The 16029-nt window shown below is 40.8% G+C and overlaps 1 protein-coding gene across 2 annotated transcripts in view; it reads left to right on the top strand.

Annotated features, from left to right (window-relative positions):
* Window positions 1–15815: 15815 nt before the first annotated feature.
* The window catches only part of BACH1 (BTB domain and CNC homolog 1), a 205402-nt gene continuing 205188 nt past the window's right edge, over window positions 15816–16029 (top strand). Inside the window, exon 1 of one of the 2 annotated variants that reach the window (XM_016139099.2) lies at window positions 15816–15933. The gene's annotated coding sequence lies outside the window, so the exon portion shown is untranslated. The remainder of the gene's footprint in view (window positions 15934–16029) is intronic. The other variant, XM_036219564.1, reaches the window with a different exon arrangement.

The following is a 16029-nucleotide window of genomic DNA, read 5'->3' as shown; positions in this document are numbered from 1 at the left end:
CTTTGCAGCATGTTTCTTACCAAAATCATTAAGAAAACTAAAAACTACCCAACCTTACTTCGCATGAGCCCATCCTCGGTTTCCCCAGAGCTCTTGTACAGAAAAGGTCAAAAGGAAATCACTGGGTTAAAAGAAGTACCAAGGTACTCAAGTCCTTTGAAAGCCAGCTCAGCAGTTCTCAGTGAGAGTGACCACTTCATCCCAGTTTGTCCAGGACTTTCCAGGGTTTAGCACCGAAAGTCTCAAATGCCAAAACCCCTTTCTGTCCTTGGAAAACTAGAATGGTTGGTCATCTAGGTCACTAAAGCTTAAAGCTTAATTGAAACAAACAAAACGAGTTTCGACATAACTATCACAGAATTCTGAGCACAATATTGTACTTTATTTTGCTACTTTCAATGAAAACTCTGAAAGATAGTTAAAATTCAATAGTGCCAGATAGTATCAAATGTCAATTTAACTGTATCGAATGAATGGAACAGATATTTAGGGAAAAGAAAAAATAGAAATTGCCATATCCTTCTTCTGCCCTTTCTCAGTATTGTGGTGGTGTAGGCTTATTTGAGAGAAAGAGAAGGAAAGAAAGCAGAAGAAAATAGAGATTATTTTTATTATTCACCAGGCCACCAGAGTTCCAAAATGAAGGTAAATCAAGAAAATATTAGAGGTTCTATTTTTATTTACTTAATTTTCCTAAAACTGAAAAATATAAACTAAGCTTTACATATATAATAAAATATATAATAAAATCTTGAATATCTGTTGAATGTTTTATGTGTTGCTAGTGGAAATATTAATCGATATTATTGCTTTGGAAAATAGATTGGCATTATATCTTAATATTCATATACCAGGATGTGGCAACTCTACTCTTAGGAATTCAGGGAAACCCTTGCCCATACATGACGGACAGTGTAAGGATGCCCACGTAAGAATGCACCTAGCAGTACTGTTTGCAAAAGCCTGGAAAGAACCCAGGTGCCCGTGAAAGGGGCAGTGGTTTAAAGAACTGTTGTTAACAATTGGTAGCAGCATTCTTAACTAATAAAGTACTGCAACACCCACAACTGGATAAGCCTTAAAAATACAATTCAAAGTTGAAAATACTGAGTGACAAGAGAGTATCTTCAACATGCTGCCCTTTTTTTTAAAAAAAAGCAAAAACAAATAAAAAGTATATGTTTTAGAAATACATGCAGATAAAAAAATTTTAACAATGCTTTTCGAACTCAATATAATTTTTTAAACTGATGATTTCCTCATGTAGTCCTTCGTAAGTATTAGGCTTCCATTAAGGCTCATGGTCGGTCGCCAGCCTCCACAGTGTCCTTTACGATCTTCAACTCTTCGTGTGCGTGCTCTCTTGTAGTCCTCTTCCACTTTGATTAGGTGGAGTTGTGTAACCCATAGGATGTTGCAAAATAATCACATGTGACTTTAGAGGTTAGATCACAAAAACAACGTGGCTTCTGCGTTGCTTTCTCTTGGACGGCTCCCTTTTGGCGGAAACAGTCACTATGTCATGATGATATTCAAGCAGCTCAGAAGAGGAACCTGAGAAGCCTTTTGCCAACAAATAGCAGGAGGTGAGTGAGTCATCAGGGAAAAGATCCAAAGCTACATCCAGGCCGTTAGGTGACTATGGCCCTGGACAACATCTGGACTACAACCTCACGAAAGACCCTCAGTCAGAACCACCCAACTGACTGCTCCCAAATGCCTGAGCTACAACACCTGTGAGGTGATGAATGTTTATTGTTATTCTGAGCTGCTACAATTTACAGTGATTTGTTATATAGCAATATATACCTAATACGAGTGGTTATTGTTCTTTTAAAGCACCTCGATGTTCACATTTTAATAATAAATTCTTTCAAAGTAACAGCAAGTGCTGTTATGTTTCATTGTTTACACAATATAAATGTTTGAATATCTCAATACATAGTTTAAATTTTAAAAAATACCTTTTTAATGTTAATAATATTTAATATAAAATAAAAGGCTTTTTTGGCATAGTAGAGAATATATCTGGAGCTTGGTAATTTATACTAGGCTAGTGAGTGAACAGCTTTATTATGAAAATAAAAGAATCATAAAAGATGAATCTACTTCCTAAAATTGAAAGTATCATTCTATCCCTCCTATTTATTTGTATTTTTCTCAATGGAATGCTTCTAATTTTTAAAAAAGATATATATTTATGTTGAAAATTATAATTAGCTAATAGTCATTATACAATTTCCAAAGACTGAGATTATTAATATAACTTAAAGAAAATTCATCTATTAAATCATTTTAATAAACGATGTGGACCAGCTGAATATCTATATGGGGAAAAATATTAATCTTGACCTCTATCTCATGCTAACCATAAAAATCTACTTAAGATAGATTTTGAAGATTTTGCTATTCACATGTATTTTTAGGAGGGGACTCAAAAAACTAACCATAGAAAGAAAAAATGATAAATAGGACTTCAGAACAATATACCAATAAAAAAAATAAATAAAAAGGCAAGCCACAGAGGGAGGAAGTAGATGGGGGGAAAATTTTAAATCATTTCTTCAATTAAAGTAAGTAAATAAATAAATGAATTAATTTTTAAAAAGGCAATCCACAGGCTAGACTAGGATCGAATGTTCTCTCTGGCTCTTACTTTCCCTGTGCTTGTGTGCTTCTTGTATCCAGAATATATAAAGAACTTCTACAAATCAATAATAAAAGTATAAATAATCAGCAAACAGTGGGCAAAGACTTGAATAGATACTGTGCAAAATAAAATATGAGAATGGCCAATTAGACATATGAAAAGGTGAAAAGATGCTCAATGTTATTAATCATCAGTGAAATGGAAATATATCTCAATGAGATACAATTTCATACTCACTAGAATAATGACTAATGTTTCAAAGATCAGCAATATCGAGTATGGGAGAGGGGCAGACTGTGAAGTAAATGGAATGCTTATACATTGCTGATGGAAGCGTAAAATGCTACCAAACTTTGGAAGTCTGGCAATTTCTTAGAAAGTTATAAATATACCTATTCTACGCCCAACAATTCCACTTTTAGGGAAATAAGAGGGATAAAAATATCTAACTAAAAAAAACGTGTACAAGAATATTTATAGCAGCTTTACCTACAATAGCCCCAAACTTAAACGACTTGAATAGTCATGCAAATGTATACTATTAAGCAATAAAGTGAATGAACTACTGATACATACAAGAACATGGTCAAATCTGCTTTCTGATTCATTCATATGAGGCTTAAAAACAGGCTAAACTAAGCAGTGGTAGAAATCAGATCGGTGGTTGCTGGAAGGATGGGGGAGGTGTGAGTGTAAAGAGGCATGAGGGATTTCACTGATGTGCGGAAGTATTCTAGATCATGCTCAGAGTTACACAGGTGTATACTTTTGTCAAAAATCATAGAACTGTACGTTTAAAATCTGTGCAGCTAATTGTGCATAAATGTTCCCTCCATAAAGTTGGTTAAAGAAAACCAAACCCAATTATGACACTTTCTCCTATGCCTGAGATTTGTTGAGTTTCTTGGAAATCTGTATCTATGATTTTAATCAAATTTAGAAAATTTTTCATTCATTATGTCTTTACATATGTTTTCTGTCACTTCCCATCCTTTGGGATCTCCAATAACATGTATGTTAGGGTGCTGAGATCGTCCCTCAGTTAACTGATCTCTGTTCATTGTTTTTCTCAGTTGTTTATTATATTTCATTTTGGATAGTTTCTATTTCTGTGTCTTCGAATTAACAAATCCTTTTCTCTACAGTGTGTTATATCTCGTTAATCCCATCCAAATGATGAAATTTTCATTTAAAATATTGTATTTTTCCCCCCAGAAGTTAGATTTGGGTCTTTTTAATGTATCCCATACCTCTACTTAAAATGTTCCATTTTTCCTCTACCTTCTCAGATATATGGAATATAGTTACAACAACAGTTTTAATGTCCTTATCCGCTAATTCCATCATTTGTATACCTACCACTTATTGATCTGTTCCCACTAATTAGTTTTTCTCTTTATCATGGATTGTCATATTTTCCTGCTTCTTCGTATACCTGGTAATATTTGATTGGATGCCATTTATTGTAAATTTTACCTTGTTAGGATGCTGGATATTTTTTTATTCTCGTAAACATCCTTGAGTTTTATTGGGATGAAGTTATGAAAGCAGTCTGATTCTTTCAAGGCTTATTTTTAAGCTTTGTTAAGTGAGACCAGAGCGGCCTTTAGTTTAGAACTAAGTTTGCCCCAATACTGCGACCATAATCTGAGTACTCTACTCAAAGCTTCAGATATTAGGAGATTTTTCCACTCTGGTCTGTAGAAACCTGAACTAATCCTAGCCCTGCATGAGTTCCACTATTTTTATTTTTTTCCTTTGCTCCTTTTAGGTTTTTTCTTTTTCTTTTTTTCCTTCCCCATCCTACAGCATTTTCCTCACAGGCACACATCGACCATTACCAAGCTGAGGACTCGAGGGGACCTCTCTGCAGACTGCTCAGTTTCTCTCTCTGTGTGTAGCTCCCTTTCTCCAGCATTCTGCTCGGTGCGTTCCAGCTGCCTTGGTTTCTCCAGGCTGCCAGCTCCAGCTCCAGCACCTCAACTCGGGCTGACCACTGGGCTCCAGTCTGGGGCACTCATCGAGCTCATTGTGTGTGTGTGTCCCCTCTCTCCAGGAGCACTGTCCTATGTTATCATAATCTAATGTCAAAAAACAATTGTTTCATAGTGTTTTCTTATTTTTTGGTTGTTTGCGGTGGTAGGGTGGATATTGTCCCTTTTACCACATCTTAGTCATAAGCAGAAAGCCAAATGTCTCCTGCAAACCCTCCCCCCGCAACGCCCACCTTTCAGCTTTCATTTAAAAATGTGTGGAGAGTAACTTTTCTCATCCTTTTCCCACTGGCAGTCTCATAAATCTTACATATTTCTATTTATGAATAAGCAGTAAACAGGCCACACCTGTGTGACTTTCTTCCCTGGGGAAGCATACCTTACATTTCTAGTATTCTTATCATGGAATTCTATCTGTATGACTGATTCTATTTCTTGAAAGAAGGTTTAGCTCTAGCCTTTTCTTTCTTTCTTCTCTTTCTCTTTTTTTCAATGCCTTTTCAGCTGCTTCCAACACTATCTGATCAAAATACTGAACTTACTCTGATGGCTGTTAAGCATCAGTGGCCAATCAGAGCTGGATCTGAGTCCTGGTTCAACTATCAAATAGCAAAAACATTCCTTGAGCTCCTACTACCTAGTTAGGCACTGTGTTAAGGGCTTTTACTATTTTGCTTAATTTTCACAACGGCCCTACCTAATAACGACGTTGGTTATTACTATTCTATGTTGTAATATGGTGATCAGCATCAGAAGTCAGTCTCTGAGTTGAACCCTGGCATTACCCCTTACTAACTTTGTATTATTGGGGAAGCCTTGGATCCTCCATCTGTGAAGTGAAAGTAATACTGTCACCCTCATAGGGATGCCGAGAGGACTATGAGAGGAAAATATACGAGGTGTTTAGCACAGTGATTGGTGCACGTAAGCGCTTGATAAAAGGTGACTAGATGCATTATTTCTATGTGAAACAACTGAGAATAAAAGGGATGTGACTTTCAAACATTCAGAGACATTTTGGGAACTTGATACAGTAGCCATGAAAATGCATCTCTCAGACCTCCTACTATAAGGGGTAATTGTAATGGACCAAGAACCCCAGCTGCTAAGCTTTAAAATGCAGTGACACCTTTGTTCTAGGCCAATCCTCCCATGGGCTGCTCCATGCTGGATGGAATACAGTGGGGGCCATACTAAGGCAGACTTGTTTCTAGAACTATATACCAGTGTTGACACAGGCTCAAGGACTTCCTGATGGTTTTGCTGAACCTTCATTAGACCGTATCCATTTCCAGGGCACTTTCATGCATCCTCCTCTTCCTCAATCCTTTGCTTGAGTTCAGACTTGCCTTGGAGCCCATGACTCTGCCCATCTTTTCTGGCTCCCTCCCTACTTCCTTTTACACAGATCTTCTTCTTAATCTAATATTTAAGCATGTCTAATCCTGTCTTGGTGTCTGCATTTTGGAGGACCTGGACTAACACACTTGAGTTCTCGTTTGGTTTACTCTGGTAATTATGCTTATCACAAGTTGCAAAGAGTTTTTCCTGGCCCCCATCTCAGAGAACTGATGATCACCATTGCTCTTCTTAGACGTCTCTCTGCAGTCTTCCAATGGCTCCTTTTGACTTCCTTCGTCTAACTTCTCGCCCTATTTTAACATGGAGAGCCCCCCTACCCTAATTTTCCCTCTTGCCAGATATATTAGTAGACCGTTCTTCATCTGCCGCATTTTCTCTCTCTCCTTCTGCAAACCTTGAATTGCCGTCCCTCAGCAGAATGTTCGCTGGGGTCTGCTTCATGCACTTTTGCACTTTCTCGCCTTTCAGCTGTAGTCTACTATTGGGAATTTGCATGCAGATGTCATTTATACCAGCGGTTTCCAGCCTTCTTGGCACCAGGGACCAGTGCCCCAATGAGAATCTAATGCCTGATGATCTGAGGTGGAGCTGAGGCGGTGATGCTTTGCTAACTCATCCTCCTCTCACCTCCTGCTCTGCGGCCCGGTTCCTAACAGGCCACAGCCGGTACCAGTCTGCAGCCCTGGAGTTGGGGACCTCTGCTTTCTACAACTAAGTTACTCATAATGAAATTTTACCTTTTGCATGTGATTTATTCTTATAATTCTACATTTTATATTAGCTTCCTTGGATTTAAACACTTATTCGGTGCGATATCAAACAAATAATTACTTTTCTGACCCTCAGATTCTTTACCATAAAACAGAGATGGTGGTTTGTACATATAGGTGTCCTCTGCTTTTTAAATATTTGTATTACGCTACTTCACTTTTATCCAAGACCTACATTAGTCCCTGTTTTTCCTGACCAAGAGAAATCCAAAGAGGACTTTTGCTTTCATGACAAAGGGTGAAAAGTGAAAATAGCATTCAGAGTTTGTTTTACAGCAACAAGTTACCGAGGTGGCGCACACCCCGAGCAGTGTGATTGGCCCCACCAAGCCCCTTTATTAGAAACTACACTCAGCATCTCTGCATCAAGCCGCCATCACTGAACTATGTCTGTGAGCATCTGTGTTATATCTTGAATTATTTTGTGCATCCCTTAGTGAGAGGTATTCTAAAGTAATTGCTTCTTCGCTCTATGCTATTTTAGCTCATGGAGGGTTTCATAAAAACACTCTACTTTTGGATACAGGGGGAAACCTGTACCCATTTTGGTTACTGTGAAGATTAAATACAGTAACATATCAATGGACTCCAGTTCTATAACCAGCATTCAGCAATTATTGGTTTATTTTTCTACCTAGGCAACTCAAAATCTAAGATGGTTCTTGTTGTATTAAGAAGAAATGAAATACTATTTATACTGAAAACAGTCGTCAATGGGAAGCAGACACATGTGAGCTGGCACAGCTAAATGGCAAGATCCAAACTCAAAGGCTGCCCTAATGACTATAGAATAAGACAAAACATATCTTTACCTCTGCCTTAAGTCAGGTTTCCCAGAAGCATACCCTGAAACAAGGATTCATGGGTAGGGAATTTATTTATTATTATTTTCTCTCAAGGGAAATCGGAAAGGAAATGAAGGAAGGAAGATAGGGAAGGGTGAAATAGGAAAGGGGAGGAAACCCAACAAGGGTACAATCCCAGTCAAAAGCCTTGTAGAAGGTAGGTTCAGCCCCATCTCATAGGAGAACTTGGGAAATAAGATAGCAGAGTAGTAGTGACCTGAGGCAAGGCAGCTCAGCGTTCACACTGCTGTGCCCACAGCCAACCCTAACCGGGGGAGGTCAATTCCCAGGCATTTGTGGCTCGCCATGTGTGATGGAGGTGGGGGGAGTAGCTTCGGTAGACTGAGGGGAACCTTTGATGCTGGTCCTTAGGAGCAAAAGCACACGGGAGCTGGAGAGGTGCGTGATCATGGTACAAGGGGCCCCAATGTCCTGGGCAGACTGCCACCATTGTCCACCGTACCCCTCGCCTCCTCCCTGTGAAGTTGCTCCTATGGTTCTGTTTTCGCTTTAGAAGATGCTCATCTCAAAGCACACATACACCCTCTGTTCTGAAAAGTATACTCGAACCAGCTGATAACAGATCGAATGCTCAGTTTCACACTAGTAAATGACTGGTATTCCCATTGCAACTGCGAAACTACAAAATCCCGTGTCTTGGTCTTCTCACTTCTTCGTATTATCTATTCCCGTCTCAGAGTCAGCAGGTTGGGGTTGGGCAGGACTTGATCTTTGCTTTTCCACAGCTTTTAATTTGTATGTCTAAAATATTCTTGGCTTCCATAATAACAAAGCTAATACTTATATACTTTGTACCATGTGCTCTCTGTATATACACTGACTTAATATTTACAACAGCTATGCCTGGTAAGAGTACTAATGTAACCTCCGTGTATGGGTGAAGAAACAAGCGTAAGTCGTGAAGTAATAACAGCCTGGATTCAAACAGTCTGGTTCTAGAGTCCATCCACTTTCTCAACCTGAACTGGACTATGTACTGAAGACTAATGCATGCCGAGTTCCTGAACATGGCGATTCAGAGAGCAGGAAGCCCAACTTCGCGTCCCCCAGCTCCTATTCTGTCCCTGGCCGGCTCTATATTCCTTTGCATCAGGACTGTACAGAGGACAGAAGTTTGCCATTTTGACCATCATGGGTAATATTGATCTAAGAATGTCCCCCTAAAAATCATGCTGTAATAGAGTTGATAAAATTTTTTTACAGAAATGATCACAAATCATACTGCATATTACATAACACAATGCTTTTAAAATATACATATAAATCAATGTAAGAGGATACTATTGAAATCCATGGATTCAAGTTTATTTTCCCGTATTTATTTATTGGATCTTCAGGGAAACTTTCAGGTAGAGAAAAGGGCTCTTGGTCAAGGGTCCCAAAGAGCTACATGGCGACCTTTGCTTGCTTTTGGCCTGATAAGTCAGTTTCTTCATTTTAAAAATGGGATTATTTCTATTTCTAACTTAGAGGAATGGTGTATCAAATGAAACAAAATCTATAAAATTGGTTTATAAATTATCAGGTATTAAATGTTCACATATAGCATATTAAATGATGGATGGACATGTCTGAATCTTTCCTGCTTTTTATACTTTTATAACATTTGCTGCCATCTATTTTTGTACTAATCATGATGAATTTATAACTTCTTAAGATATCATTTTCAATATCATTCTTAAAGACGAATTTTTTAAATAAAAATATTACCGAGTAGAGAGCACTCGTTTTCAAGTGTCAGCTCTTGGCAATAATTCTGCATTAGACTATCAGCATCCTGCTATTTAGCATTCAACGTCCTTCTATCTTCTTCCCCAGCCCCATCATACTTCTCTAAGGCTGTCATAATGGGCATGGCTCCCAAGCATAGCTTTCTGTTTTAGATACTTCCATCCACTTCCCTTTCAAAATGCATCAGAACCCCATTTGCCATAAGTATTTTGAATAAAGCTTATTCTCACTAGAGTGATTGTGATTGTCTTCAACTGTGTTATAATATGTTGGACCTTTGAAACTATTTTTATTTTAACAGAGAACTTCAGAACATGCAAAACTTTCACATCCACATATTAATCTCTAAAGGATTTCAGGCACCAAATAGAGAAGAAAGGCAAAACCTGATCTATCTGGATATGGTAATAGGAACTTTATAAATGGATTTTTGTCAATTAAAATGATAAAAGTATCTATGTTTATTTTTTGTTTCTATTGTATTTCATATGGTGCTTACAAATGGTTTTATACTTCACTTCTCATTGCTAAGGATAAAGAATCGAATTAGGTTATAGCTCGTTTTTGGAAACCCAAAGGGCACATGTAGTTAATTAGCAATATACTGTCAGTATCCTTTCCTTGTTTATCATAAAAGATACAAAAAATACTTCTAATAGTATTTCTTCTGGAGATCTATTTTTAGCCAGGGGGCAATTTTCTAGTATTCTAATCAATGTAAATTGATGCTTTTAGGAATTTAAGCTTAATATAAATTCTAAAGCCTCCTACTTAGATACAATTCGTGAATTATTAATATAAAAAGATATTTCCTTTTTACTAAATAGAATTTAACATATTCTCATTCCTATAGCTTCATTGTATAAATGTGGATTTCTTTATTTTGGCTGCTTTAAGTGGATCTGCCTCTTTCAATTCATCTAATCTTTTAATTATGATGCAGATTTTTGACTATCCAGTAATAAAATGCATAATAAAAGAAGAGTTTAACTTATAAGAATAATTCCCTATAATTTCTTATGCTCTCCCAATGTTGTTGCAGAGTTTAAACCCTTGAAATTGTTATGAAAGATTTAAACTTCCTTTTTTCCCCTCTTTGGCAACTGTTCCATGTTTCAAAAGAACCATTTCCTGGAATTTTATCAGAGTATTTTTACTGGCTTATCTGCATCTGTTTTCTTATTTGTGACCTAGTTATATTTGAGAGGAGATGGTAATCCTAAAGTAAATAATAATATCCTTCATAATTGTATAATAAGATATATTTTTGCCCCTCTCCTACTCTCAACACAATTATACTGCTGTTTACTGGTATTCATTTGTCAGCTTCTGGGGTCATGGGTATAGGTTACATATTTTCACAACTCTTTTGTTCCCACGTAACTTAGGATGTATGACTTCAGGGTTCCGAGCAGGCTGAGAACCCTGAACAAAATGATATAGGGGGCCTGTCAAAGCCCTAAGATTAAGATGGAGTATCAATTAAGACTGTGTTTGGCTTCGTGTAATAAAAACTCAACTCTAGAAGGTTAACTGAATAGGTTTTTATCTCTCTGGTATGAAAGGAGAGTGAACCCCACAATCAGGGCCAGTCAGTTGCTCAAGGAAGTCATCCAGGACCTGAGCTTTCTTTTAGTTTCTTGGGCTGCTATCTTTAGCCTGCACTTTGCATCTATGGTTAAAAGAGAAGAGCTCCAGTCATTTAAGGTAAGGAGGACAGAGGGCAAAGTGCATGCCAGCTGATTTGGTCTTTTGTTATCAGTAGAGTAAGAGCTTTTCTGGAAGTTCTATCACGTGTATATTTGCTTATGTCTGGTTAATAAGAACTAGGTCACATGGCTAAGGAAGTCCGGGAGGTGTTTTTAATCGCATTCAATTAGGCTAACATGAAAAAGAAAGAAGGAAGGATGGATATTAGGTAGGGAACTAGCATCACTTGCTAAAAAAGGATTTAGGGAAAGAGAAGAGAATGGGGAATAAAGGGTCCCTGATCTAAAGGTCAGTCCTGAAGCCACTAGTGACGAATGTAAAGAGTGAAGAAGGTACCACCTGGACAAAGCAGCCTTGGTCTTGACCTTGTCAACTCACCATGATTCTGAACTTTCAGATGCAGAAACTGAACTGTCAACACATCATTGGTGACACTCGCCCCAAACTGCCAGAGGCAGGAAGAAAATGGCAAGATAATTTATTAGTTTACAGTGAGAATGTTGTCAAATGTGCCCAGCGTTGATGCTCACTAACCAAACAATCTCTCGCTGTAGGTAAATGCATACACAAAGCCAGGGTGAAAAGGTATGTGAATAGGGTGACTCTGATGGCTAATCTAGTGGAACCAAGCCACAGGTAGCCTGCGGCTCTCATCCTTCCCACACAGGTAGTGGTACCAGGAATACAATTCTGTGTCCTTGAGCAACGCATGCTCACCTCTAGGCAGTGCAAGGGATGTGTTACCAGTTTGCTCCCCTGGTTGATGAACTCCTCTTTTTGACAGTCCCATTCTTATATAAGGTTATGTTAATATATTCACCCCGGTTACCCCCAAGGCTCCATCTGGTAAATTAGTCAGGGAACTGACATGAAACATTTGAAACCTATATGGATCATCCCTTGTAAAATTCTTAATCCTATAGCAGGAAATGATAAGGGATATCTCTTGTAGGGTTCTTAATCGTTTTAGTAAACCTAGTTAAGTTTTATTCCCTCTTTTCTTGGGAAAAAGGCCCTCTTCCTCAAGTCCCGATAATTACTCTGAAACTGATGACTCAGATCTTCTGGCTATTGATAAGGGTCATCAGCCCGTTGTTAGCAGAAATGGCCTTAGGCCAAAGAGGGCCCTTAGAATCTCAGAGGGGAGGGGACTTTAGGCCAAAGGTCTTTTTTCACTCTTTAAGAAATATATTAACCAAACCTGTTTCCTTTTACATGTTTAATAGGCAAATCAATATTAGAAATTACTAGATATATGAATTGAAATAACTATTTTGTATCTTCTTTTCCTTGTCTAGGGACTGAGGCAGCACTTCAGCAGGAAACCCAAGACCCCACCCCGACTGAGGCAGAAAGGGAAAGAGCTCCATGAAACCCCTGTAGGCAGGGACTACGGCCATTCTCAGCAGGAAGCAGCTACGGAAGAAGAGACCTCCAGTCCCTCAGCATCCATACTAATAATAAAGGGGGTTCATGACTCTTAGAAAAGAGTTAGGCAAGAAAGTTAGTTAGGGGGTTTCGGGTCTGCCTGCAAAGACACTGAAGTCATCCTATCCTAGAAGCAGTCTGCCCTAATCCACTCATAATTAAGTGAGCCGGAAGGCATTTTCTTAACTCAGACAAAGAAACAAGTAAGCAGAGAATTAGGTACCAGTTTAAGCCAGTCACTCAAACCTGCACAATGAAGATCCAAGGACCTTCAACTCACCTGAGCCTCATTATACCATCATTATAATATAATGCATTTGCCCAGAAGTTTATTAATATCATTATAACAGACTGAATTATGGGAACGAACATGTGCAGAAAGCAAATGATGAAATACTGAGTCCTGTCAATCTTAGTTGTCAGTCAAGGAAGCCCACCCTTCTAAGAAAAGTAACCACTCACAGCAAATAGGGATAAAAACCCCAAAGGCTACCAGGCCTTTTTGAGCCAGGCTTTTCTTGCTTAGTCTCTCTTTCACACATGGAAGTGTATTTTCGCTTCTAATAAAGCTTTCCTTTTCTACTGCATTCGGGTGTCTTGCTCAGTTCTTTGTTCGAGACATCAAGAACCTGGAGGACGTGCCGGGAGAGGATCCCCACTTTCTGGTAACAGGACCACGTACAAGGGTGAAGGCAGCTAATCTGCCAAGGGACGGTGATGCACCCTGAGGCTGACTAAGGTGAGAAAGTATCATCAGCTCTAGAGTGATGTTGCTTTGGCTGTAGCTCTAGGTGAAGGTTGCCTGACAGGAGCTGGGATTTTTGGTAGAGGAATACAGCCACAGCCAATCTATATCTATATAGATACGGGTATAGATATACATCTAGATACATCTCCACATGTATGTATATATTATATATGTGTGTATGTATATCTATCTCTATCTCTTTCCCTATCTATCTCTATATATAAAGTACACTTTCTAGCATTAACTTCCGAGAGAACAATTTCTCTACTATATATAACAGAGTGAGGGAAATTTAGGGTACAACTAATCTATAATTGAGGAAAGTCTCAAGTGTCAGATCAAGGAGCTTGACACAGGTTTAAAATTAAATAGTTTTTTTCCTACATATTTTGTTTTATTTGAACTTCCTTCTAAGCTGGGGTTCTGGTTCTCCTTACAAAAGACTTTAAAAGACCTCTATACACTCCCTTCCACACCTGGGATAAAAGTCCAAACTCTTGGCACAGTGCATGAAGCCCTTTCCATTCTGACTTGGTTTTATTTCATTCTCTAGTTTCATTTTCCCTCCTGGCCCTATGGTACACCATAAACTCTAACTCGGTACTTTTAAAGTGTGGTTTCAAGACCACCTGCATCACTATAAAAAGTGCAGTTCCTCGGGTTCCCCTCAGCCTATACAATCAGAATCTTTTGGGACAGGGTTCAGGAGCCTGCATTTTAACAAGTGCCTCAGTCTTATGCACACCAAAGTCCGAGTCATTCCTACCTACTTTGATGTTCTCAACACCTTGGCATATGTTGTAAGACTTTTCAAATAACAAAACATACCAGAGTATATGTCACCATGTTCAAGCTAGAAAGTATGACCACCATGTTCCTTCCAAATAGCAGGGTCTGTTCTTCCTCTAGAAGAAACAGCAAAGGTGGGGAAGGGAGAATATAGAACATAATTCCACTGGCTGAGGGTGAAAGAGCAAAGCCTCAAAAACTCTCATATGTGCATAAGAACCCATATTTTCATGGTCTATGCCCAACTGTTCTTCTTTCTCACTAAATATTTACGCCCCACCAGGAACTCAGGCAGTATGGAATGCCATCTGCCTTTTACCTTCGGACTTTGGACTTGCAGACTCCTGGATCCTGCCCTTAAAGATTCTGATTTTGTTGGTTGAGTGCTCTTCCTTTCCTGGACTGCTGGACTCATTCTTTCCACTGAAGACCTAAGGCAAATATTAACCTCCTGCCCTGATTCTAGGCATAGCGAATCACCACCGCTTGCTTCCTCACACTCCTATAAAATTTCACTTGTCGTTTTCTCACGTATTTTGGATCTAACTCAAATGTCCCTCCGTCCCATACCCTGTGAGTACGAATGCAGTCACATTCATGACAATACCTGACGGTATCAGCTTGGTAGGCTTTTTTGTTTGTTTGTTCTGTTTTGGGAGCTCCAGCACAATTTTTCTGTGTACAAGAGTGAGTCTACACACGCTAGTGCTCCTGCTGTTCTGTCACCAATTTCTCCCTCCTCTCTTGTCTCTCCTCTCTCCCCCTCCCCGTGAACTCAAAAGCCATCGGCACAGTCCCTTCATACAAATCATCTGGGCTCCAGTCCTGTTGGCTGGCATGGTGGTCTCCCTGTGTGCGCATCTCCCTCCAGATGGATGAGCATAAGCTTTGCCACGTGCGCATCTCTTTTTGCAGAGATGGGGCTTTGAAGTCCAGAGGTGCTAAGTGGCTTGGGAACGTAATTTTAAAACTGACAACTGGATAAATACCAGAATAAACACCAGAGGATGAAAGCCCGACTAGGGCTTGAGTTGAGCCGGCTGACACCGCTGGGCGCTGAACCTGGCTCCAAGTTTCCTGGCAGCCACAGCATAAAGGGAACACCTGTTAGCCGACGCCGTTGTTTTCTTTGTTAGACAGAAGTAGGGCTGCCAGATGCTTTCTACAAAATCCTGGACGCACTTGATGCATTCCTATCAGCAATTGAAATACCTCCCGAACCTGGGCACCCGGCTACACCCATGGAGCTTCCAGAAGCGACCCATGAAGGGGCCTGGGGAGGGACGTGGGGCGGGTGCCCGTCCTCCCTCCAGGTGGTTGCCGGCACTCTGGGCTCTCAGTGGCTTTGCTGGATGTGCTTGTCCTAGAACCACTTGGGGCGAGGAGGCAGTCAGCCTTTTCCTTTCCGCCCATAGTAGGGAAGGAGGGGGTCCTCAGGGTGGCTTGAACTTTCAGGCTGTGGATCGCAAGGGGGCGCCAGTCGAGGGCCGCATCACTGCCTCGCCGGGTGCCCGCGCGGTGTCTCCCCGCGACCCCCAGCCTGGGCTTCAATCACTAGGATTCCTGCGGAAGCCCGCGGGCCGCCTGATCCGCTCGGGCTCCGGGGGCGGGGCCTCTGGTGGGGGCGGGGCGGGGTCTCCAGAGGAGGGCGCAGGGGGCGGGGCCTCGAGGGGCGGGGCGGGCTCCGGGGAGGGGCGGGGCCGAGGGAGGCGGGCGGGGTTTCGGCGCACCGGGAGGCGGCCCAGGCCGCGGCGGCGGAGCGGAGGGGCGGGGAGGGGAGGGGGCGGCCGGCCGCCGGGAGGCAGTGAGTCACCTGACCGCTGCCCGCGCCGCCCTCCGGGCTTGCTAGCTGCAGTCAGTCGGGCCGCGCGGCGCCTCGGCTCTGGTGAGTAGTTCGGCCGTCCAGCCCGCCGTCACCGGGAGGGTCGGGGTGGCGGCACGCGGTGTGCGCTGCAGGTCTTCGGGGGGGGCGGCCTGCAGG

This window comes from Rousettus aegyptiacus, unplaced genomic scaffold (assembly GCF_014176215.1).
Source record: "Rousettus aegyptiacus isolate mRouAeg1 unplaced genomic scaffold, mRouAeg1.p scaffold_m13_p_4, whole genome shotgun sequence".
NCBI classification, from domain to species: domain Eukaryota; kingdom Metazoa; phylum Chordata; class Mammalia; order Chiroptera; family Pteropodidae; genus Rousettus; species Rousettus aegyptiacus.
This window is presented reverse-complemented; position numbering and strand designations above follow the sequence as displayed.